The 27,295-nt window shown below is 38.7% G+C and overlaps 1 pseudogene; it reads right to left on the bottom strand.

The window, feature by feature from the left end:
- On the bottom strand, positions 1-24,344 carry LOC132613013 (uncharacterized; annotated as a pseudogene).
- Between the last annotated feature and the right edge of the window lie 2,951 nt (positions 24,345-27,295).

The following is a 27,295-nucleotide window of genomic DNA, read 5'->3' as shown; positions in this document are numbered from 1 at the left end:
TAGTAATAAGGATCCCATTTGATTACTTCATTCTTGGCGATTCTTGTTTGATTGTACAGGTTTTGACAAACCATAATGGATATCCCTATTCAACACAAAGTTCCAATCGGCATTGGACATCTACACTTCTTGAAGGAAAAGATGCACCTAAACTACTACTGTAAACAAAGTAATCACAATTGTCTCCTGGTAGCTATCATTCAAAATTTTCTCTGTACAGATAGATTATGTAAATTTATTACATACAGCTCTTGATTCGTTAAAAAACAACTACTTTTCTATGCAAGAGGTTCCAAAATTTCAAAGATCCATCATGTCAACAGCACTGAGGTCAAGTAGTCCAACTTTTGATGATCGTCTAGACAACAGATAAACTCAACGCACAAGAACATCTCACACTCCAACAAACTTAGTTAAGGCAGAGGTATCAAGAGCGGTGAACTCTTTCACGGCATTAAGCACATCATGAGCAAGTTTTACAACATCCTCATTGCTTGGTGCCTAAAATGATTAGATAGTATATATCATATTATTGTAGTTGCAGAAAATTGCAAGAGCTTAAGAAATAATCAAAAGGAATAGTTCCAACCTCAGTATTAAGGGGTAGAACGGGGTCATGTAGTGAAAGTCTTAGAAGGAACCACCCGCCCTAACCAGAAACTCTAACCTGTCATCAAACAAAATTGATTGTTTGACTACTATTCCCAATATATATATATGCAGATGTCTAAGGATTAGCAAATGATAGTAAAAGAATGGCAGACCAACAATAGGATACATATGCACATGCAGCAACTACGACTAAACAAATGAAATATACTGGCCATAAACAGTTGTCGTTCACTATGCTCCAATTTGAAGGAACTTTTAATAAAAAATCAATGATATCAACAAGAATAATTTCATCTGCTTCTGCCTGGACAAAAATTGTTAAAAGCTTACCCCTTCATAGTTAACGGGTGCTTTCAGAAGCCTAGCATCCGAGTCCACTGTATTCTCAAGTTGCTTTAACCCTGCTTCACCATAATCACGGAAGGATCTGGAGGCACAAGCATGCTCCTCAATTTACAGAAATACAATAAGCTCAGCCAAATTAAATTGCAAGGGACACCTTATCATACCCTCCTTTAAGATCTGAGTGATTCGGATCAATCTTTAGTCTAAGTTCAACAGCAACAGCTGGTTCTTCGAGACCCTCCACCATGTCAGTCAAGACTTTGCTGCCGCCGCTTAGTCAGGATGTTCTAGCTGATGCAAGCTTATTCAGTAACTTCACCTGCAAGTGTTGAAAACCAGCAAACGAGTTCTAGAAAATGTACTGAAAACAAAAATCATAGATAGAGCCCAGAGACTGGTTTTGGCAGAATTGTACCATAAGATATGCACCATCATCAAGCCAATGATTCTCCTTGAGAGCTCCATGGCCACTAGTTTCAATAGCCAAATGTGCTTCTTCTTCACCAACTGAGTTCTGTTAATATTCTACTATTAAGCACAATCTGTCTCAGATAAACTTAAACAAGGCAACAAAGGTTTTGAAACAATATTAGAAAAGCAAAGAAATTGGAAATGGCCATAGTTTTAGAAGTTCAAATGTACTATACTAGACTTACTCTAAGGTCATTGAGAAAAAGATGATTAGTTATCAGAGGATTCCAGTTTGTCTCAACGCTCAAGCCTGAAAGTTTGTGATTGTATTCAAGAGAGTGCTCAATTTTAGAAATAAACCCACAAGTTTGTGTTGCTAGCTTCTCTCCTAGATTGATAATTTTCAGGTTGCCCTATCACCCCAGGTGAAATGAAGTTAAAAAATTTCAATAGAAGCAAGCAAAAGTTTAAATGACAGCAGTAGCTCCTAAAACTAGTCACGTGTTTGTGTAGTTGAAGACTTCATAAAAGTGTTATAGCCCGTATTTTGTACGTTTGGATATTTCAAAGTCGTCGTGGAAAGTTAAGGACGAGACCATTTTCAAAAATTATTTTAACGTACAAGTTGTTATGAATATTATTTATGACTATTATTGGTATGGAAATATTGTGAGAGGCTAAGGGCAAAAAGAGAAATTCGCAAAATGGTTCATGGAAATAACGTGGAAGGCTAGGGGCAAAATGGTAATATTGAGAAGAGTCGAGGGGCAAGTTTGGAATTGGGAAAGAAGAATAAATATATAGGTGTCTTGAAATAAATTCTCTAGAAAATTGAAGAAGGAGACCATGTGACATGCATGTGGGGTGTGGGCCACACCCCACTTGGATGAAATATGTATATATATAGATATAATATATTAGTCATCTTTTCCTACTTAAGAAAAATCTAGAAAATTGGAGAAAAAAAGAGCACATGACCGGCCATGTGCTATATTATATATATATATATATAGCAAGACATACTAGTCATCTTCTAACTCAAGAAAAATTTGTAGAAACTTCAAGAAAAAAAATGGGGCATTCGGCCATGCATAGGAAAAATTGGCCCTATGGAGAATTCATCAAAAAAATATTTTCTCCTAATATTCCAACTAACTTGAAGGCTCTAATTAACATGGAGGAGTTGTTGGAGCAAGCAAAATATTCATTCTTGCAAAATACCGACCCTAGCCGAGAGTTGATAAGTCAAGTGGTGGAGGTAAGAATTCATCCCCTTTTATATGTTATGGGTGATTATATTGTAGTATGTCACGCCCCGAACCTGGGCCTGGACGTAACACGGCACCCGGTGCCTGACTGCATGTGACCGAGCGAACAAACTGGCTGACTGAATCAACATGTGATATCAAAACATGACTGAATATGGAAACAACTAAACACATGATGATATACTAAAGGTCTGGCTGAGATCATAATGCGGAAATACTTAGACAATCTGAAATATATCTGACTGTAGCCAACACGGCTAAACCAAAACGATTGAACAACTGCCAACAAGGCTAACATAATAAATGTCTGACTGTCTGAACTGTGTCTATGAAGCCTCTAAGAGTACTGAATAATAGAGCTGTCTATAAACTGAAATAACTGGATAGCTGACAACGCCCCGAAGAAATGTGGGGCTCACCAGTAGCTGATACGTGCACTCCTAATTAGCTGAGTCGTCAACCTGTGTATCGTTACCTGCATCGCGAGATGCAGGCCCCCAAGCAATAAAAAGGGACATCAGTACATTTGAATTGTACTGGTATGTAAAGCAACTGAAGCAATAAAATACTGGAACTGAAACTGAAACTGAAACTGAACTAAACAGGAAAGCAAGAAGCTGAAGTACTCCCTGTTCTGGATGAAGAATCACTTATAAAACTGTAAATATAACTGTGGCCTGGGGCCCAAATAATGTGCACAAAAACTGTGGCCTCTAGCCCAAGCAATACGTATGCATAAACTGTGGCCTAGGGCCCAAAAATACAGATACAAGTGTTCAACATTAACAATTTACAAGACTGAGACTGGCTATAGCTGATAGCATGATAACTGTTTCTGATTATAGGACTTATGCAAATAACTGGTTATACACTGACTGAGACTCATGTGATAACAATGCATAAGTCTATAAAGATTATGTGCTGAGTTCATGATGTTCAAAGTGACAACCATGAACGAATTCTGTAACCAAGTTGGCATAAAACACAAATAATCCTCAATTGTAAAAAGATACCATTCACACAAAGTGAAGATTTCACCGGGGTCAAAAGGAAAAGATACCCACATATCACGGGAAAGGAAACAAGAATCACCTTCCTTTTTCAAACAAAGACTCCCCCAAGATAGTGCTCTCAAATCACACAAGGTGTCGCCCGGATCAAAGGGAACGAACATCCATCTAGTGTGGTCAAGAACACAATCGACTAGATCATAAGAGCCTTCTCCCACATAAGATGCACACCCTATTTGCTCAAGAATGTCATCATATGCAAACAAGTAATAAAGAAAGGTATCACGTAAAATGACTTCCTCATCAATATCACTCCCCAATGTAACCTCACCATACGGTTCAAGGACAAGTAATCCAAGGGGTTACTATGAAGTTGAACATGAAAGGAAGAATTTGCAATTTCTAGACAAGAATTACCTTCCTTTGTAACACTCTCCTTCTCCACAAATGGATCACAATTCCTCAAAGGAAGATCTCCATCATAGGAAAGCGTGTCTTCATCCCATAGTGGGTTACATATCACATTATAGCCTCCAAAGGAAACTAAACGTTCAGCATTACCAAACACCCCACTAGCTTCATCACTCTCACTAGTCATGTCATCCTCAAATAAAACATTATCCTTTACAAGAGAGTAATCAATGAACAATGAGGAGTCAAAGCATGTCATTTCACTCTCAAAAGGACCAATGTTATCTTTCAATGTATTTTTGCTCACATGACTATCTACATGACACATATCACCACTACAACTTGGAGTCTTATCACATGACACTAGAGTACGATCAAGAGACCCATTTTGACATGAAACAAATAAGGATGAGATGTCACATTCTTTCAATTGACCAACTATATCAACATTATCACTAACTAGAGGTACATTAAACACATCACAAGGATCCTCAAGTAGTGAATTATCATTAGAAGCAAGTTGATCAACACTAGTTGGTAGTATGTCAAACTCGCAAGGATTACTAACATGATGACCACATGACATTGTACTACCAATCAATTCACAAGTGTCAACACTAGGTGGACACAAATCGATCTTGCAAGAAGAATCAATTTTGTCATCTAAAGGATCAACTAGTGTTTGAGCACCTTCATTCGATAATGCACTATCATTCAAAGCACCAGTGTCAACACTAGGTGGACACAAATCGACTTTACAAGAAGGAACAATTCGGTCATCAATAGGATCAACTAGTGTGGGGACACTTTCAACAATGGCATTATTAATACAAGGCAAAGAAGCATTAGGCTTAACGCAAGGTAAACTAACTTTCATGCTGGTCTTGACATTAAAATCACACAAAGATGTAGGAGTATAAGGATAAGTGATCTTACCTTGGTGTTCATGCAAGCTCCTTTGACCAATGGAAAGAATGGTTGTGGCCGCCGTCCTTGCCTTCAAGAATGGGGTTCTCTCGAAAGAGGTACCCCTCAAAGATTCATTTCTTCTCACATGTGACTTGGGATATTGGCTTCTCAATATCCTTTTAATGTCCTCCCAAGTCTTGATGGGACTCCCCACTTGTCTCCCACAACATTTCACATACTCCCAATATTTGACAAGCTTTGAGTCAAAAGTTTGAACGGCTAAGTCCATCTGCATTTCTTGTGAGTAGTTGTAGCTAGCGAAGATTTCATCTATTATGGACTCCCATTTCTCATATTCTTCTCCACTAGCTTCCTTAGCCAAGGTAGGCCATTTCACATGGGTATCTCGCACTTTCGAACTTGGACTCTTCCTAGAAAGTATGCATGGAAAGAGAAATTTCCCTTTCTTGTCCACTACAAATCGATGCCAATCTTGTTCATGTGGGATTCCATACTTTTGGAACCAAGGGACTCCTAAACATACATGACAATTATCCATTGGAAGAACATCACACCAAACCTCCTCTTGGTACTCGCCAAGTGAAATGGATACCATCACTCTCTTATCAACCCAATACCCTCCCTCGTTATAAGGATTTCGCCTATTCACACAAGGTAGCCTTAACTCTTCAACCGCACGAGGGGTGATGAAATTGGTGTAACAATCATCATCAAGCACAAGGATTCCCTCTCTACCACAAAGGTTCACCTTGGTCTCCATGAATCTTCTCTTTGGAACCACCTTCTTTTGCATAGGACGACTCCAACTAGTACTCACATTCCCACTCATGCCTCTTTGCGTCGGATAGGAAGTACTACAAGAAAAAGCATACGCATGCCTACTAGAAGTTCTTCCGTAATCAACATTAGCACTTCCACTACCTTCATAGACATACTCTCCACAATTCTTATTTGTATAAGGATTTTCCCCATAAGACCCATAAGATACGTGTGAAGGAGAGTTATACCTCAAGTCGTCTTCATCATCGTGATGTATAGCACAAGAACCTTCACCTTCATCATGTGAAGCATAACAAGTTTCTTCTTCATCCCCATCTTCTTCATGAGACACATGAGTACCACTCTCTTCATATTCTCCTTCAAAATGGTAATTCTCTCCTCGAACTTCCTCATAATCACCATTTCCCATATAGCCCTCATATTCCTCATCGCCACACTCTTGATAGCTCCCATAGTCCTCCCCTTCATAACTACAGCCATTATCGTCATAACAATCATAATCGCCACCACATGAATCGGAATCCATGGAGAAGTACCTGCAAAGAACACTTAGCAAACACGTTAGTAGTAAAGAAACCTCACCACACTCGTGTTTACACTCGTTTGTGCTTGGCTAGCACCACTCAAATGAACTCACACACTCTTGCCTTTTACCACTCAAATGGATTGGCCGATGTTGATTCTCGATTGGATTGGTTGCTTGTAAGGTGCACAATTACTACTCGAGATCGGAATGGAATCTTGTAGACTCAAGAAGAATGAGGACGACTCAACAAAAACAAACGCACTTGAGCCAAGAAATTGACAACGAAGAAAAGCACGAAATAATTGGCACGAAAGAAATGCGTACACTAGCAAACACAAGTAGGAACAACTACTAAATGGCTACTAGTTGAGAGACACAAGAAAATGGAGTGCAAAAATCGGGAAAATAACTAAAATTTCGGACCCGGGTAGGTGATAATTTGAAAACACGATCGGGAAGCCCCAATTGATCCAAGGTATCAATTTGAACTAATGAAATTTTTTAAATTTCTATACTCTTTTTTTTTTTTTTTTTGTTCCGTACCAAAGGATTAGGGACACAATACCATCAACTAAGGATCAAGAAATTTTTGTTTTTGAGAAATGAAATCAAAGAGAATTAAAGTCGAAAAAACCTGAAATGTGCAACCCGCGACGCCTGTGCAGCACCTGCGACTCGCGGTTCAACCTGCGATAGTGATCCGCGGCTCGCGGATGATGCAGCCAAAATGCCAACTCTCTGTCACAAGGTGCGACACCACCTGCGACTCGCAGGTGCAACCCGCGATGGTGTTCCGCGACTCGCAGATGAGGCACCCCAAAACGTTCAACTCTTTGTCACAAGGTGCGACACAACCTGCGACTCGCAGGTTCAACATGCGGCTCGCATGTAGTGTCGCATATGGGCCAATTCGATGTTTTTTTTTTTTTTCGCAAAAATCAGAAAACTTTGACAACTTTTGGATCAAATGGCCCTTTGGAGAGTCTTCTTCCTTATGAAGATTTGAAGGTGTTCAAGAACACAAGAACAAGTCAAAAATTCAACTACCCTCAAATCAACTCCAAATTGACTCAAATTTCGGATTTAAGTTCTCTTCAATGTAGAGAACAAAGCCCAATAGGTTTCAACCTTCAACTTCACCTTCTCCAACAAGACCCACTTTCAAGTTCTTGAAGCTTTGAAGCTCAACAATGGTGGAACACAAACCCTAACTCCCAATGTATTCGAAATTGAAGATTTAGACTCTAGAAACACTAAGAAACTCTAATCTAACACCAGATTCAACAAAATCAACAAGAAAACTCGATTTTTTTTTTTTTTTTTTGAATTTCGGATTTTTTTTTTTTTGAATCAAAACCCAAGATTTAGATTTGGTGGAACAAATCTAAACTAAGCTCTGATACCAATTGATACAATAACGGATACGCGGAAGCAACAAAATAACAAGGAAAGTAAAGGATAGATAGATTGACACAAGAAAATGGAATTAAAAGCAACCTAAAGGTGTATCAAACCTAAAGACCTCAATTAATTAGCATAAACAAGCACCAACCTCTTAGGATGACCTCAAGGGAATTGAATTCCCAAGCAACCAATCCTCTCACAATCAAAGATTCAACAAGAGCCATCCATGGCCTCTCTCATAAGTTTCTCTCTCTAGAGACAACTCTCAAAATCACTCATCTTTTCTTCCAAATGTCAAAAGTCCCTAAATGAAATGAAAGACTAACTATTTATACTAACTAAATAATAGAAGACCCTATTATTACATAAATGCCATTAATGAAGCAAGGGCCTTGTTTGGCTTGTCTTGTGGAGATGGAAATCTTGAATTTCCGAATGTGGCCTCTCGTAAACATAGCCTTCCCTGCTCGGTGGCTACTTAATGCTCTTCCATCTCGCATCCGTCCTCTCCATGCTATTATCCAAACTTTGACTCCACGGGACGGTCCTCGAAATGTCTTTGAGGCAACTCGGCTTGTATCAGCGGTGAACTCTTTCACGGCATTAAGCACATCATGAGCAAGTTTTACAACATCCTCATTGCTTGGTGCCTAAAATGATTAGATAGTATATATCATATTATTGTAGTTGCAGAAAATTGCAAGAGCTTAAGAAATAATCAAAAGGAATAGTTCCAACCTCAGTATTAAGGGGTAGAACGGGGTTATGTAGTGAAAGTCTTAGAAGGAACCACCCGCCCTAACCAGAAACTCTAACCTGTCATCAAACAAAATTGATTGTTTGACTACTATTCCCAATATATATGTGCAGATGTCTAAGGATTAGCAAATGATAGTAAAAGAATGGCAGACCAACAATAGGATACATATGCACATGCAGCAACTACGACTAAACAAATGAAATATGCTGGCCATAAACAGTTGTCGTTCACTATGCTCCAATTTGAAGGAACTTTTAATAAAAAATCAATGATATCAACAAGAATAATTTCATCTGCTTCTGCCTGGACAAAAATTGTTAAAAGCTTACCCCTTCATAGTTAACGGGTGCTTTCAGAAGCCTAGCATCCGAGTCCACTGTATTCTCAAGTTGCTTTAACACTGCTTCACCATAATCACGGAAGGATCTGGAGGCACAAGCATGCTCCTCAATTTACAGAAATACAATAAGCTCAGCCAAATTAAATTGCAAGGGACACCTTATCATACCCTCCTTTAAGATCTGAGTGATTCGGATCAATCTTTAGTCTAAGTTCAACAGCAACAGCTGGTTCTTCGAGACCCTCCACCATGTCAGTCAAGACTTTGCTGCCGCCGCTTAGTCCTGATGTTTTAGCTGATGCAAGCTTATTCAGTAACTTCACCTGCAAGTGTTGAAAACCAGCAAACGAGTTCTAGAAAATGTACTGAAAACAAAAATCATAGATAGAGCCCAGAGACTGGTTTTGGCAGAATTGTACCATAAGATATGCACCATCATCAAGCCAATGATTCTCCTTGAGAGCTCCATGGCCACTAGTTTCAATAGCCAAATGTGCTTCTTCACCAACTGAGTTCTGTTAATATTCTACTATTAAGCACAATCTGTCTCAGAGAAACTTAAACCTTGGCAACAAAGGTTTTGAAACAATATTAGAAAAGCAAAGAAATTGGAAATGGCCATAGTTTTAGAAGTTCAAATGTACTATACTAGACTTACTCTAAGGTCATTGAGAAAAAGATGATTAGTTATCAGAGGATTCCAGTTTGTCTCAACGCTCAAGCCTGAAAGTTTGTGATTGTATTCAAGAGAGTGCTCAATTTTAGAAATAAACCCACAAGTTTGTGTTGCTAGCTTCTCTCCTAGATTGATAATTTTCAGGTTGCCCTATCACCCCAGGTGAAATGAAGTTAAAAAATTTCAATAGAAGCAAGCAAAAGTTTAAATGACAGCAGTAGCTCCTAAAACTAGTCACGTGTTTGTGTAGTTGAAGACTTCATAAAAGTGTTATAGCCCGTATTTTGTACGTTTGGATATTTCAAAGTCGTCGTGGAAAGTTAAGGACGAGACCATTTTCAAAAATTATTTTAACGTACAAGTTGTTATGAATATTATTTATGACTATTATTGGTATGGAAATATTGTGAGAGGCTAAGGGCAAAAAGAGAAATTCGCAAAATGGTTCATGGAAATAACGTGGAAGGCTAGGGGCAAAATGGTAATATTGAGAAGAGTCGAGGGGCAAGTTTGGAATTGGGAAAGAAGAATAAATATATATGTGTCTTGAAATAAATTCTCTAGAAAATTGAAGAAGGAGACCATGTGACATGCATGTGGGGTGTGGGCCACACCCCACTTGGATGAAATATGTATATATATAGATATAATATATTAGTCATCTTTTCCTACTTAAGAAAAATCTAGAAAATTGGAGAAAAAAAGAGCACATGACCGACCATGTGCTATATTATATATATATATATATATATATATATATACATACTAGTCATCTTCTAACTCAAGAAAAATTTGTAGAAACTTCAAGAAAAAAAATGGGGCATTCGGCCATGCATAGGAAAAATTGGCCCTATGGAGAATTCATCAAAAAAATATTTTCTCCTAATATTCCAACTAACTTGAAGGCTCTAATTAACATGGAGGAGTTGTTGGAGCAAGCAAAATATTCATTCTTGCAAAATACCGACCCTAGCCGAGAGTTGATAAGTCAAGTGGTGGAGGTAAGAATTCATCCCCTTTTATATGTTATGGGTGATTATATTGTAGTATGTCACGCCCCGAACCTGGGCCTGGACGTAACACGGCACCCGGTGCCTGACTGCATGTGACCGAGCGAACAAACTGGCTGACTGAATCAACATGTGATATCAAAACATGACTGAATATGGAAACAACTAAACACATGATGATATACTAAAGGTCTGGCTGAGATCATAATGCGGAAATACTTAGACAATCTGAAATATATCTGACTGTAGCCAACACGGCTAAACCAAAACGATTGAACAACTGCCAACAAGGCTAACATAATAAATGTCTGACTGTCTGAACTGTGTCTATGAAGCCTCTAAGAGTACTGAATAATAGAGCTGTCTATAAACTGAAATAACTGGATAGCTGACAACGCCCCGAAGAAATGTGGGGCTCACCAGTAGCTGATACGTGCACTCCTAATTAGCTGAGTCGTCAACCTGTGTATCGTTACCTGCATCGCGAGATGCAGGCCCCCAAGCAATAAAAAGGGACATCAGTACATTTGAATTGTACTGGTATGTAAAGCAACTGAAGCAATAAAATACTGGAACTGAAACTGAAACTGAAACTGAACTAAACAGGAAAGCAAGAAGCTGAAGTACTCCCTGTTCTGGATGAAGAATCACTTATAAAACTGTAAATATAACTGTGGCCTGGGGCCCAAATAATGTGCACAAAAACTGTGGCCTCTAGCCCAAGCAATACGTATGCATAAACTGTGGCCTAGGGCCCAAAAATACAGATACAAGTGTTCAACATTAACAATTTACAAGACTGAGACTGGCTATAGCTGATAGCATGATAACTGTTTCTGATTATAGGACTTATGCAAATAACTGGTTATACACTGACTGAGACTCATGTGATAACAATGCATAAGTCTATAAAGATTACGTGCTGAGTTCATGATGTTCAAAGTGACAACCATGAACGAATTCTGTAACTGCAACCCTAGAAGATAACAGTTCTATATCATATCATGAAACTAGGGCTAAACTATATTCTGAGTCAAATTGCGGACAAGTATGAAGAATGAGGCGTAGGGAGAATCATGAATATTCCCTAGCGTAGATAGTTAGCCTCACATACCTTAATTCCAGCCTTTGAGCGTAATACAATGTTCGTCAACCCTTTCAACTTTGATCTATATCAATACAAGTCAAAGGGATTCTATATTAGCAATAATATTCATGCTTTGGTCATCTAAGCATTTTATCAAACACTTAGTGGGCATGAAGCTCCACAGTCTCCATTAATGGTGATTTCTTCACCCAATTCCCATTCTATTACTCCTAGGTGATTCTACAATCTTAATTAGATGTAATTAACATCATTCTCCATCACCCATATGAATACAACAATCCCAAGTCAACAATCCAAAAACCCTAGCATAGTTCATATAATTCTCTTTATCAAACCCAGTTACTATTCTCCCAAGAACTTATCAACACTTTAATCATCATGAAACATCATAAAACTTACCTTAGTTATTGTAGGAATAAGCCTTGAGTTGAAATGCTTCACTTGAACAAAACCCTAGTTCCACCTTCCATGGAATTTCTTGACTTGAATGGATTTGATGTGTTTCTCACACTTAGTTTTTGTGGATTGATGAAGTGGATCTTTAGTTTCACTTGGATTCTTGCATATGAAGTGTTTGGATGGCTTTAGAGAACCCTTGAGTCGTGTAGGAGAAATTGGATTGAAAAAATGAGTTTGGGTCTCTTATTAATATCTTAAAATCTGACCCATCGGGCAATTCTACGCCCATTTTTATGGATCGTCAAACTGTTTGACGGACCGTCAAAATGGTCCGTAAAATTAACCAGCAAAAATTGAGTTTCTGTGACCATTTTACGCTGGCTTGAGTCAATTTGACGGACCATATAATTGTTTTACGGACCGTCAAAATGAACCGTAAAACTGCCAAGCAAAATATGGTTTTCTGTGACCATTTTACGCTGGCTTGAGTCAATTTGACGGACCGTATAATTGTTTTACGGACCGTCAAAATGAACCGTAAAACTTCCCAGCAAAATATGATTCTCTGTGACCATTTGACGAACCGTATAAATGTTTTACGGACCGTCAAAATGTTCTACGGACCGTCAAATGGTCCGTCAAAATTCTTCTGCTCGGACAGTCTGTCGTATAATGGGCATAACTCTTTGTACAGATGTCCGTTTGAGGCCCATAATATACCGTTGGAGAGATATTTCAAGGGGCTACAACTTTAATCAAGGAAGTTTTCCCAAAATCCAAATTAATTGAGGGGTTATGGTCATTGGAAGTAAGACCTTCCATAAACTCACTTACAAACATGCCCCGTAGAGTGGCTTCCAACTTTTCTTTGCCCAAAGACATTTCTTATGACTTAATTGGTTTTCAAAACACTTCTTATAACCCTCATATTGGTTCCATTATATTATCATCTTATGAGTCAAACTTTCGTCCGACGTTACGAGGTGTTACATAGTATGTGAAAATGGATGAAATTTATGGTGCATGTATGTGTGGTGTGATGCCGAACATGGTAGTATGTAGAGGTAATGAATTGATTTTATTTAGTAGTTTGATTGTTGTGTTGTGAATTCCATAATGTAAAATGAATGAAAAACATGAAATCATGCATGTTGAAGTTGTGGCCATGTATGTGGTATGGTGGCCGAATATGGTGGGGTTGTGTAAGACAAGTGAATTGATTTTATTTAGTATTTTGGGTGTTGTGTTGCGGATTTTATGTTGCTAGTAAAAGCTTAATGATCTTAATAAAGTTGTAGTAGTTGGAGACTTGTTTTAGAGGGTTATGTAAATTGGACATAATGTTCTCGCATGCGTGGAAGGTAATGTTGTTAGTGTATAACTCATGAATTTAGAAGTAAAGGATGTGGTTGAAAGATTGTAAGGTTGGGGTTGTTGAATTGAATTGAATTGAATTGAATTGAACTGAATTGAATTGAATGTTGGAGTGTTGCTAGAATAAATTGCTAGTATTGTTGTTGGTTTGGCCGGGTTGAATTCCCGGATTGTTGTTGATTAAAATTGGCCGAGTTAGAATCTCGGGGGTGGTATATTTATAGGGGAGATGCTGCCGAAATTTCGGCAGACCATAAGTGAATGTACTTGAAAGGTTAAGACAAGTATATGTCGATGAATCTAACGATAATGTCGATCTTCTTGAATGTAGACTAACAAGTTGGACGAATAAGCGTAGCTAGTAAGGCGCGACACAGGTATGTAAGGCTCGTCTCTTTTCTTCCAAAGGCATGATCCCCACGTCATAATGTCTTAAATGTTTTATATTTTCTTTGCTTACAAAAGCTAGAAGTCTATGACTCTAAGGTATAAGTCTTTCCCTAATAGTTCATAATTGTTCTTTTTTTTCAAAATGTCCATATTTGCCAAAAACCAAATTTTAAGAGATTGAAAGCTTTTATGACTAAAATGATGGATATGATTTTATAAAGACAACGATGACGTCAAATATGAGAGAATGTCTATGAAAGATATGTTGACGATATGTTCCTACCATGAATATGACAATACGAAAATGTTAAGCTATTTCTTGATTTCTCAACTGCATTATGGATAATGACTACTTTAAAGGTTCCAAGTATATGAAACAATGTCTTATGATCCTGTTTTATGTTTTCTCATGATGACACTCTTCATTGATAGTCTCGCCTTATAATACTAGTTCCTTCAAGGTGGGACACGGCGCCCATGGCTACTCCAAAATATAATCGGAGGTTACCGACCTTACGTCACTCCGATGGATACACGATTTTCTTTGGGCTCTCATGCATGCTATATATGTATATGAATATGTACATGGGGGGAGGGAGGGAAATATGGAGGGGAAGGGACATATGTTGCGCCATAGACGCATTGCCACCTGGTCAGCTGGCGTTATATCATCCCGGACGCGGGATATATGGGAGAGCCGACGTATTTCGGTGCTATGTGGGCGAGCCGACGTTGTTCGGCGCTATGATATGATATGATATGATATGATATGATACGATACGATATGATATGCTATGATAAGATATGATATGATACGATACGATACGATATGATATGATATGATATGATATGACCAGATAAGCATGCATGGCATCCGCCCTAAGGGGCACTCACATGTACAGGTTACTCCTTTATCTTATGATATGTACTATATTCCCATACAGTTAATATTTGTATGTTCATCTCTTACTATGTTACTATTTATGCCTTACATACTCAGTACATTGCTCGTACTGACCCCTCTTCTTCGAGAGCTGCGTTTCATGCCGCGCTGGTACACCCAGATAAGCTGAAGCTAGTATAGAAGAAGTTCCAGCGAAGTTGGTAGACCCCACTCGCTTCTGGGAGTGCTGCCGAGTCAGAGCTTGTATGTTAGGATTTCTGGATTGATGTTAGAGACTTTGCAGACAGAGTCGTGGGTATCGGGAGTTAGTTTGTCAGTGGCTCCATCAGCCGACATGTCTTTATGTATATACTATAAAGCTTCATATGATTACAGATTTTGAGATTAACAAAAAGAAAGTTTTTGAAAGTCTTGTTATGTATTTCATGATTATTTGGTTTAGAGTCTAGAGAGATTAAGTATGTGATAAGAGTCAGTGGGTTCGCTCGGCTCCGAATATGGGGTCGGGTGCCCATCACACCCTAGTAAAGTCGGGGTGTGACAAAAAGGACTTAGCACAATGCATCAAATTCTTGGTGGAAACTAGTAAATCCATGAATTATAAACAGAACGTTAAAGTTTGAGATAAGTTATTAAATTAGAACGGAGGTCCGGGATCAGCGCTCACCTTTCTCTTTACTAATAAGCAAAAGAGTTTGCAAAGAGCACAAGTGGTCTCATACAACTTTCTGGAGTCATAAATTGTTTAGAATATTAGGTAAGGAGTAAAGTTTCCTTTTCAAGAAAGAGGACGTCTTTTTCTTTTTAGGGATTGGTGGAGATTATTCAACACAATCCGAAATGTGAAGGACATTAGATTTGGAGAGATGGTACTTTTTTCACTGGAGAAAGGTGAGTAAGATAATGCTATGACATGACGACCAAAAGCACATGAAATAGAATCCAAACTGTCCTATTCGAGACAGCACGTTGCTATCTGAGACTAGGCAACTGGACAATTCCGGCAACCAAATAAGACAACAAAAAGATCCATCGTATGACAGACATGCTTATATTATGTTTACAAAGATGAAGGGACCATCGAGATGCTACAATCAGAACCCTGCATCAAATAACCAAATCGTACCAGATGAATAGCCTCATCAATTACATTCGTGTATCCTCTTTTGAACCTGTGATGCTTCCCTCCTGAAATAATATTATTAAAATTAGCAGCCATTCTCACCACAAGGATATCACAGGTGACTTTGACTTCTCATATGACCTAATTTCTTCCCAATAAATGTTGTCAGCCCATCTGATGTTACACTGTCCGTGATAATAGAGGTCCCAGGATGCTGGTCAAACATTAAAAAAAGTAGCAAACAGTTGAGATGCTTGTTACAGCAGAGTTCTACAGACGTTTATCAAGAAGAGATACTCACTTCCTCCAAAATAATTGCAGACATTAAAGCAATCAAACGATTTCGGTTAAATTCACGACCGCTCGAATCCACAGCCGCAGACCTGACCAAAACACATATCAGAAAAGGTAACTGACAACGCCTACCTCCATTGAAAGCAAAGACTTGTATACGGCACGTTACCTGTCAACGTCTGTATCAAAGATGATTCCCAGATCAGCCTGTAATCAAGTACTGCCTTGGTGATAGCTTTCATGGTTGTCTTATCCTCTGGATTGGGTATATGATTGGGAAACAAACCTAGCATGAGAATCAAATAATTAGTAAGAGTCACTTAGAAATCTGTATATGAAAATTGCAGGTTTATCTTACCATCTGGCTCCAAGAATTAATAGCACCCAGAGGCTCAAGCACCTTTCCCTGAAATTCCAGAAAAATAAAATATGATCAAAGCATCTAAAGAGAAACAGTGGGAAAAGATAACAGTGATATACACAGAGATACTACAATCAGGTGTTGAAGCAATCCTATTACTTTAATCTATTGTAGATAAGGTAGAGAGAAAGAGAGATATCACTAGATGCATCCTAGATTGAACCTTACTGAAACAATAGTATTCAGTAGAAAGAGGCAGATTTCACGTTAATAATTTGCTGTCACCTATCAAAAGACTGTCGAACTTGCCACCAAATTAGTAAGCCATTAGGCTTCCATGGAGTCAACTTTCTCTATAGATAACTGTGGGGACAAGAAAATTTTCCCAGTTTAAATTTTCATCAAGAGTTTTAGTCTTCGTCTTGGAGGCCCCAGGAAATTCTTTTTTCTTAAAAATATCTCTTTATGATACAAAGTTGTTTTGATACAAATGTGTACTAGACATCCCAAAAGTTTAATCATCCATGTATACAGCATGGAATTTCCTAGTGACATTACAAATACAAGTACAAAAATCTAAGTTGCTCGGACTCTTCACTTTCAGTGCCGCACCCGTGTCAACACGACATGAGGGGTGGTGTGGGATCCCTACCGGATTTGGTCAACTAATTTTGGGTACTTAGACCAAAATCGACGGAGAAATTCAAGACAAATACAATGATTTTGGTATTCAAAACAAAAAACGAAGGTGAAATTGAAGAAAATGGAACACCTTGTATATAGAAATTTCTATGTCAGTCCTTTTCCTTTTATCTCCTTCTGAGATTCTCCTCATGATCAATATTTTCTCCTCCAATACCTTATAAGTTTTCTATATAATGTCTCATAACTTAATCATATAAATCTATTTTTAGATATTTGAATTACTTTTAGCCAAATCCCCGCACCCATATCCATACCCCTGAACCTTATGGATCCGACCTCTAGATCCACAGCCGTATCGGACACCCATACCCGAATCCAAGCAACCTAGCAAAAGATACCACTTTTCACTCAAATTGAATTCCCCACTCCTTCAAAGGTCCGACTATTGCTTTCCCTTGATAACTACCAGAAGATACACAAAGGAGTGCATATCTTTTTTTTTCTTGGGGTCCATGTTGTACGTCGTCTAACTTCTCCTTTCCACTTGCAACTTTGGTTGGATGAGTTATTGTAGTGAGATTAACTTATCGAAGAAAGTTGTTGCCAGATCATTAAGTTGCTCTTTATTCTTAGAGATATCAAAACCATCTAATCTGACAATGATAATGGTGAGAGACCTAATCGGTGATGTGATTGGGCCATGGAGGTGGGTGTGGACCAATAAATTCTGGTAAGGTTTTTGTGGAAATTGATAAAAAAATAAAAAGGTGTGGCTAAGTATGTTAAGTTATGGTAACAATACACATACACATATATACAAATGGATACACACATATCGTTTTCTTCTTCTTGGTTTTTCTTATAAGTTGTAGCTATTGCTTTTATTGGTTCAAAAGGTTTTCATGAATAATAAATTAGACTAGAAACGACATCGTTTGGCCTTTTAATTAATCATCTCATTAACGGAATTAGGGACATCATTTAAAAGTTAGTTAAGTGATTGTGCGGCTCAGATTAGAAGAGAATGGAGGGTGCAGATTGCTTGATGGAGCCAAGTATAAATACTCCCAAGATACAGATGAGGAGCATGTGAAAATTTGGTAAATCTCTCACCCTTATCTCGTGTTCTTCTTCTCTCCTAAAACCCATAATTCTTTTCTCTCTCTCTTTTCTAAATTCCCTTCTTCCCAACCAATTCTGTTGCTTTGTATCTTCTCTAAGTGAATGGCAACCATTATCAAGTTACAGATCGTGTTTTAATCTTCAATTTGCTCTACATTTCAGGTATGTTATCTAATGGATCTGGAATTGCTGAGTTGATCAATTGAGCTAAATTAGTAGTTGTTATAGTTTATTTTAGTCGAACTATTAGTATTGACTACTGTGACTGAGTTTTATTGCAATTTTGAGATTATTAAGTTGTAATTTGACTATTGAATGCATTGAGTATTGTGGAGGTGATTGATTAGTTGATAAATCTATCTCGAGTTTATTACATTTGGTATCAGAGCAACGTTCTTGACCATACCTGTGAGGATGACGGGGGCAGAAGGCACTAGATCTAAACAGAATGAGGAGTTGTTTAAGAAACTAGAAGGTCAAATTCAGTCTAATAAAATGGACTCTGATTCAAAATTTGGAACTATTGATGCTAAGTTGAGTGAGATGGGGGCAACCCAAGCTGAGATGAAACAAATGCTAGAAGACACTCATGTAGCTCTTAGAAGATTAGTTGATAGGGGCAATAGGAAAGCTACTAGTGAACAAGTTGAAAGTAGCAAGGGAGATGGACTGTTGCCTAGACCAAGATCAGTTGAAGTTCTAGAACAAAACACTAGTGTGAATAGGGGAGATCATCAGCCCAAACTCCATTTTCCTATAGACAATGGGGGTGAACCTAGAGCTTGGTTAGAAGGTGTGAAAGATACTTCACTGTGTTTAAGATCACTAATGTGGTCGAGAAACTAGAAATGGCAACTCTGCACTTGGAGGGTGATGCTGAAGCTTGGTATTTCTCTTCACTCTCACTAAGAGACGGGTGAGGTGGGAAGAGTTCTGTGAGGAGCTGATTAGGAGGTATGATGATGAAGGCAGTGAAAGGGTAGTGAATGAGTTCAAGTTGCTAGTCCAAACTAGTACAGTTAATGCCTACATGCAAAAGTTTGAAGATCTGAAAGCCTTGGTGTTGATGAAGAATCCAAGAGTTCCAGAAGATTTCTCGTTGGAATGTTTCATTGGGGGCCTTAAGGAAGAGATTGGTGAAACTGTGAATATGCATGAACCTTACAATTTGACTCAAGTTGTTTCTTATGCAAGAAAGCAAAAGAGAATCATCAATGCAAGGGAAAACAAGAATAAATGGATGCATAAAGGGGTGGTGGTTCCTACTAACAAAATGAATGATAGAAGTACTTTTACTCCAAAGAGGCCTCCTCATGCTGTGTCTAAGCCAGAAATGAAACCTGATTATAGGAAGATTCCAGGAGCATGTTGGAGATGTGGTGAGAGGTACCACCCAGGGCATGTGTGTAAGGACAAACAATTGAATGTCATGACTGCTATAGAGGAAGAACCAAGTTCAGATGTACCAGGAGGTTTGAGCAAATCACTCAAACACAAGAAGAAGTAGAAATAGAGGAAGAGGGAGTTTGCCTGAATGCCATGTCAGGAACTGCTGAACCAAACACCTTTAAGTTGAGAGGTTGTATCAAGAAGAAATCAGTCTTGCTACCGGTAGATTCAGCTAGCACTCACGGTTTCTTGGATAGTCAATCTGCAAAAGAGCTTGGATTAATAGCTCAGGTTGCTACACCCTTGAGAGTTACTGTAGCAAATGGGCAACAAATGTATAGTCACTATAGTGTGACTCTGGTCAAATGGAAGGCAAGTGGAGTAGAATTCTGTGACAGTTTTAGACTACTAAATTTAGGCAGTTGTTACATAATGCTTGGGGGTGACTAGATGAGGGCACACACACCTGTGACTTTTGACTATGAATTGTATGTCCTAAGGATCAAGCAGAGCGGGAAGATGGTTACATTGAAAGGGGATCTGGGTCAAGGAGAAATGCAACAGATCACAGCCAAGACAATGGGTAGCACTTCTTGCTCACTTATTCACTAATATGGAAGGTGTAGTTGCTGGTAATGATAGGGACATGCCCCCAGGGGTGCAAGATGTAATTGATGACTTTAGTGGGGTGTTTGAGGAGCCTAAAACTCTACCCCCAGCTAGAGAGTATGATCATGCCATTCCCATAATACCTGGTGCCCAACCTGTATCACTCAGACCCCATAGATACAATCATTATCAGAAGACTTAATTATAGAAGCAAGTAGCAGAAATGCTGCAGTTAGGCATCATCCAACCAAGCCATTCACCTTACTCATCACCAGTCCTCTTGGTGAAGAAAAGGGATGGTAGTTGGAGATTCTGCATAGATTATAGAGAGCTCAACAAGATGTAGTCAAGGACAAATTCCCTATTCCTATAATAGATGTTTTGTTAGATGAGTTGGGAGGATCCAGATTGTTTTCTAAGTTGGACTTAAGGGCAGGTTATCACCAGATAAGAATGAAACCAGATGATATCCCAAAGACTGGTTTAGGACTCACCATGGACATTTTGAGTTCAAGGTAATGCCATTTGGACTCACCAATGCACCAGCTACATTTCAAGCACTCAAGCACTGATGAACTCCTTGTTTGGTGCTTACTTGAGGAAGTTCATACTAGTGTTTTTTGATGACATATTAGCCTACAGAAAGTCCTTGGATGAGCATGTTGAGCACTTAAGAATCACTTTCAAAATATTAGAGAAGAATGCACTCTATGCTAAGAGGTCAAAATGCACCTTTGCTCAGTCCCAGGTAGAACATCTTGGTCATATTATCACATCAGAAGGAGTTACTACTGATCTAGGAAAGACAGAAGCTATGCAAAACTGGCCTAAACCCAAGAATCTTAAGGAGTTGAGGGGATTCCTTGGCTTAACAGGTTACTATAGAAGGTTCATCAAGAACTATGGTAATATTAGCAAACCTTTGACCTCATTATTGAAGAAAAACTCCTTTAATTGGGGAGTGGAACCTGAAGCAGCATTTGATCAACTAAAAAGGGCTATGAGTACTGCCCCCATATTAGCTATGCCAAATTACACTAAAACTTTTGTTGTTGAGACTGATGCAAGTCACGGGGGAATTGGAGCTGTCCTTACTCAAGAGAACAAACCAATAGCTTTCTACAGCAAAGCTTTGGCAACAAAACACTTAAGGAAATCTGTCTATGAGAAGGAGTTCATGGTTGTGTTAGCAGCTGTGGATAAGTGGACACACTATATACAAGCAGGACATTTCATAATCAAGACTGATCATTTCAGTCTCAAGTACTTGATGGAGCAGAAAGTCACAACAGCCATCCAACAGAAGGGACTCACCAAGCTTCTTGGTCTAGACTATGAGATTTAGTATAGGAAAGGAACAGAGAATAGAGTAGCAGATGCTCTCTCTAGAGTACCAGAAGAGGGGGGGAGAAATGAATGCTATCACTGGAGAGCAGCCGGACTGGATGCAAGAGATTGAAATGAGCTATGAGAATGATGACCATGCACAGGACTTGATCACCAGTCTTTCAGTGGATCCTGCTGCTCATGATGGATACAACTACTCAGCTGGAATACTAAGATTCAAAGGTAAGATTTATGTGGGGAAAATTACAGCACTTAGACAACAGGTACATACACTATGCACTTATCAGCCTTGGGTGGACATTCAGGACAGCAAGGAACACTTAGAAGGTTGCAGCTATATTTTTTCTGGCCTGCCATGAAGAAGGATGCACAGGAATTAGTATCCACTTGTGATATCTGAAAGAGAAGCAAGGATGAGAATATAGCTCCACCAGGTCTACCTCAACCCTTAGAGATTCCTCAACAGGCTTGGAGTGACATTAGCCTAGATTTCATTGAGGGATTGCCAAAATATCATGGTCAGGATGTGATTTTGGTGGTGATTGACAGATTCACCAAGCATGCACATCTTCTAACATTACAGCATCCTTTTATTGCTGCTCAAGTTCCTGATCTGTTCATTAAGGAGATTTATAGACTCCATGGATTTCCAAACACCATGGTGTCTAATAGAGACAAGGTTTTCACCAGTTCTTTCTGGCAACATCTCTTCAAAACAGCTGGCACAACCTTATGTATGAGTTATGCATATCATCCAAAAACTGATGGTCAAACTGAGAGACTTAATAGATACCTTGAAGGTTACTTAAGAGCAATGACAATGAGCAGGCCAAAGGAATGGAAATCGGAAATCTTGGTTGCACCTGGCTGAATGGTAGTACAACACAAACTACCATACAGCTTTGCAAAGTACCCCTTTCTTTGCTCTCTATGGTTATAATCCTCCTCAACTACCACTAGGACCAATGATTGACACCGATGTCCAATCTGTACAAGATCTTATTCTGCAAAGAATTCAATTTCAACAAATTTTCAAGGATCACCTAGTACAAGCTCAAGCAAGGATGAAATGGTATGCTGATAAGAGGAGATATGAGAGGCAGTTATTGGTTGTTGATTGGGTTTACCTAAAGCTACAACCCTACAGACAAACATCTATAGCCTTGAGAAAAAATCTCAAGTTATGTCCCAAGTACTATGGTCCATATCTGGTTGAACAAAAAGTTGGGAATGTGGCTGAAAAGTTGAAACTGCCTGATACTGCATTGATACACCCAGTATTTCATGTTTCACTTCTCAAGAAGAGGGTGGGTCCTAGTGTTGTCCCTCAACTGGAATTACCCTTGGTGAGTTCTGATGGGCAGATGTTAGTCAAACCAGCAGCTATACTACAGAGGAGAATAGTGAAGAAGAATAATGGTGTTGCAGTCAAAGTCTTGATTCAGTGGGCAAACTTAGCACCAGAGGAAGCAACTTGGGAAGATTGGACCGTCATCAAGGCTCAATTTCCTGAGTTTATACAGCAGCAGCAAAAGCATTCTTGAGGACAAGAATGTCTTGAAGGAGGGTGGAATGTAGGGACATCATTTAAAAGTCAGTTAAGTGATCGTGCGGCTCAGATTAGAAGAGACTGGAGGGTGCAGATTGCTTGATGGAGCCAAGTATAAATACTCCCAAAATACAGATGAGGAGCATGTGAAAATTTGGTAAATCTCTCACCCTTATCTCGTGTTCTTCTTCTCTCCTAAAACCCCTAATTCTTTTCTCTCTCTCTCTCTCTCTCTTCTAAATTCCCTTCTTCCCAACCAATTATGTTGCTTCATATCTTCTCTAAGTGAATGGAAACCATTATCAAGTTACAGATCGTGTTCTAATCTTCAATTTTCTCTCCATTTCAGGTATGTTATCTAATGGAGCTGGAATTGCTGAGTTGATCAATTGAGCTGAATTAGTAGTTGTTATAGTTTATTTTAGTCGAACTATTAGTATCTGGTTGTATTGAGTACTGTGACAGTTTTATTGCAATTTTGAGATTAAGTTGTAATTTGACTATTGAATGCATTGAGTATTATGGAGGTGACTGATTAGTTGATAAATCTATCTCGAGTTTATTACATCATGCAATGTATGGAAGGCAAAAGCTGTTGAGACACAATACAAGGATAAAAATTACCACAAAGAATCCGCCTGCTCCATTACCTGCATCAACAACGATATGGAACCCTTCCAGTGGCTTTTCAGAGAATTGAACCACAAAAAGAAGGAAAGGAAAAAAAAGGTGAATGAGCAGTAGCAAGAGCCTGAACAACATGGGTTGGAGAAACAATTAAGGTAGCTACATATCTGAAGAAGTTCGGGATATTTTCATTAGATTGGAAGTACACAGAACTCTTCACAAAAAGAGATTCTTAATCACAGGTCAGGTCAACACCACAGGAGAAGTTCCCAGTTTGATTGGAGTACCATCACAAAAGTATCCTTATGATTTGCATCTATTTCCTCAAAACAATGATATTCTCATTAATCTAGAAACATGGTAAAAGTACCTATATTCCCTGCAGCTTTGCGGACAGCTGTTACAAGATTAGATGCATAAACAGACATGTAATCCACTCTTTTCACAGATAGAGAAACAGCTGTTTCCGCCCCCTTAGAATCATTATTTGCAATATTTTTGTATATATCAACAGCTCGCTCGAAGATATCTTCGATGTCGGATTTTCCAAATCCTCTTGCACTTGTAAAGAACTTGTACCCATTCCTGTTGTAGGGAAAATGGCTTGCTGTTGGCAAACAAAATTATCATATAGAAGAATTATCCAGCCAGCATTAAGCCACATTCTATTAATATCAAACTGTATGAACTCCCACAGTGAACCAAGCTAGCATACAAGAGAAGCAGCAGCCCCTCTCCACTTGCAAGTACCAGATGGTAAAAACAAGGGAAAAAGCATAAGTAACCCCCCCCCCCCCCCCCCACCAAAACACACACCCACCCCACAAAGGCCGAATTTCCAATTACACACATAATCTTACACTTTATCTCTGTGGGGACCTATTATACCCCCTGAACTACTTTAAAATGGAATAAATACACCCCTAGGTGCTGAGGTGGCACAGAGAGTGTCTCACTCTCTTGAAAACATGTGAGGCGAAAATAAGTTAAAATCTGATCAATATCATTTTTTAATTGGACACTATACAGTTAATTAGTACACATAACTAATAAACATTAAAACTTAAGCTGATATATTTTTAATTATTTTCCTTTCTTTCTTTGTGAAATAGAGTCAAATCTTATAATTTTTGCCTTTTCATCGAAATACAGTTAATTTTCTCCAACGAAAATTTCACCAGCAGCCACCGGAAAAATCATCAAAAACACCATTAGAACCCATTTCCTAACAACCCTTCCATCACCTTCTTCACAATCCACCGTTGAAAACCATTACAAAAAGTACTAAAACACCTGGTCTAGTCGATTACATAGAATTTGGGTTTCCTTGTTTCTCCGTTGCTTAACCTGTCGCCGCCACCAGAAGTTGATATCATCTGTTCCGCAGTCAAGGCTCAAAGAGCCATTATTTATTCTGACATAGTCTTCTTTGAGACTAGGAGAGTAGTTTTGTAAGCCTTTAGATGAGTCTGTCATTAGTTTTGTAAGCCTTTAGATGAGCCTGTCATGTATCTTCACACCAGAATCAACAATCCAAGAATTAAGGTGAGCATAAAAGTAGTACCTGACTGCACATGATTAGATGTGGCAACAAAGGGTGTGTCAAGCTTGATCAGGAGTCAGCAAAGATGTTGAATTCTATCCGAAGACAAAGTTACTCCTAAAGCATTTACCTGAATATCTCCAAGAAATTTCTAGATTTAACATAACCAAGCAAATTGTTTGGTCAAGGTCGTGGTTCCTCTAGATTAAATCTGTAAAATGCTCCCAGGCACCTTTCCCAAGAAATTTCTCTCTCCTACTTTTTAGGAGGGGGAACCATCCTTTCTCTGGTGACATCCCACCGGAATTCTCCTTTCTCTTCAGCCTCTCAAGCTATTGCCTTCTGTGGTTGCTTTTCCTTTCTTTCTCTTCAGATCCCTAACATCGACATCCTCTGTTCAAAATGGGGGAGAATAGAATTTATTTCAACACAGGTTTTAAATCTTTTGACATTACGAGATGGTCTTCTGGCAACTTTGTATGGTATGAGTGGGTAGAGGGAAGCAGAAAGATGATGAGAAGGACATCCATGAGCAGTAAAATCATGGAGTGGATTTGTTTCACTCTGAAAGACAAGCACCTCTCCATTAATATAACCAAGCAATTTATAGACTTAATCTAGAGCAAACAAGACCTTGACCAAGCAAGATACATGTCAGCCACATATATTTTTACAACACTAATTTGTGAAAGAGAATGATTATTCACTGCCTTTGTATCCCCCAATCGGACTCCAAATCAGAAAATAGAATTTTCTTCTAGAAGAATAAAAGCTGAAAAAATTGCAGAAGTTAGATCTGCCTCGCCAGAACCCTAGCTCCGATGGTTGGAAAAAGTTGAAACTAACTGGGTGCCAGAAGGAAAAATTTTATTCAAAAAAGTCGTCGAAAAAGGTCGCACTCGCTGGCGCGTGAAGCAGATGCATCACCCGAGCTGCGACTCGCATGCGGCAGTCTTTGGCGGATTTGTTTCCTGGGTCTGGTTATCGGAGGAATGGGAAGCCTGTGTTGGTATTAGTTTTCCCACAACACTAATAGAGGGCTCGGAAAGCTACTGTAACAGTAAGGGAGGGAGAAAATCGACCTTTTTTTGAGAAAAAGGAACCCCTAGTGCTGAGAGGGAGAAAAACTCACCTCAAAAGGCGGCAATAGCTTTGATAACATGTAGATTTCAAAAGAAGAGAAAGCTTCTCAGTATTTCAGTATGTCTTTACATCCATGAGAAGGGGGTATTCATACAATGAATCCTATAACTAATTAAGGAAAGACAATCAATTACAATAAAAGGAACTACTCAATTTCTATAATTACGCCAGGAAAAATAATGTCTCCTAAAGTCATGCTAATTAATCAACACAATCAACAAATCTTAAAACAACACTTTCTAGACATATCTTAATTGGAAGTGCACGAATAGTAAGCTAACACAAATTCCATGTTTCCCAAACCCAATAAGAAATGATGAGGTGGGAATGAAGCAAGTTGTCTTCGTAGAGATTTGAATCAAGCTATTTCTAATTAGGTGGCATAATTCAGCATTGTGTTGTATATTAAGGACCAAATGTCCGGTTATAAAATTTTCTAGAAAAACAAGAAAACAAAAAATGGGTTATTAGCTTTAGAAACGATTAACTAGTACTTGCGCAGAAATTTTCCAAATCAGCACCTGAAGTTAGAGCATAGAACAAGCTCTATAGGTTACAGATTACAGCACACACAACTATACCAGTTATGAAGATTCATTATGATTTTTTTTTTAACTTTGGGTGTGGGGATGTCACGACCCGTCTACAGGGCCGCGACGAGCACCCGGTGCTAGCCCACCCGGGCACCCCTTAACTCACTTTTATGCTTACATCTAGGTGAGCCATACAATTAAACATATAAATCTATTTGTTCATCATACCAGTCCCATTGGACGACAATGCCTTTATATAATGATTGGCATCTATGCCACATCAACGTACATGAGCCGACAAGGCTATCAAAAAGATATACAAAATATGGGTCGACAAGGCCAGACATATCTA

The sequence above is a fragment of the Lycium barbarum genome, chromosome 10 (genome assembly GCF_019175385.1).
Source record: "Lycium barbarum isolate Lr01 chromosome 10, ASM1917538v2, whole genome shotgun sequence".
Taxonomy (NCBI): Eukaryota; Viridiplantae; Streptophyta; class Magnoliopsida; order Solanales; family Solanaceae; genus Lycium; species Lycium barbarum.
The sequence above is the reverse complement of the archived record's forward strand: the minus strand, read 5'-3'. Positions and strand labels throughout refer to the sequence as shown.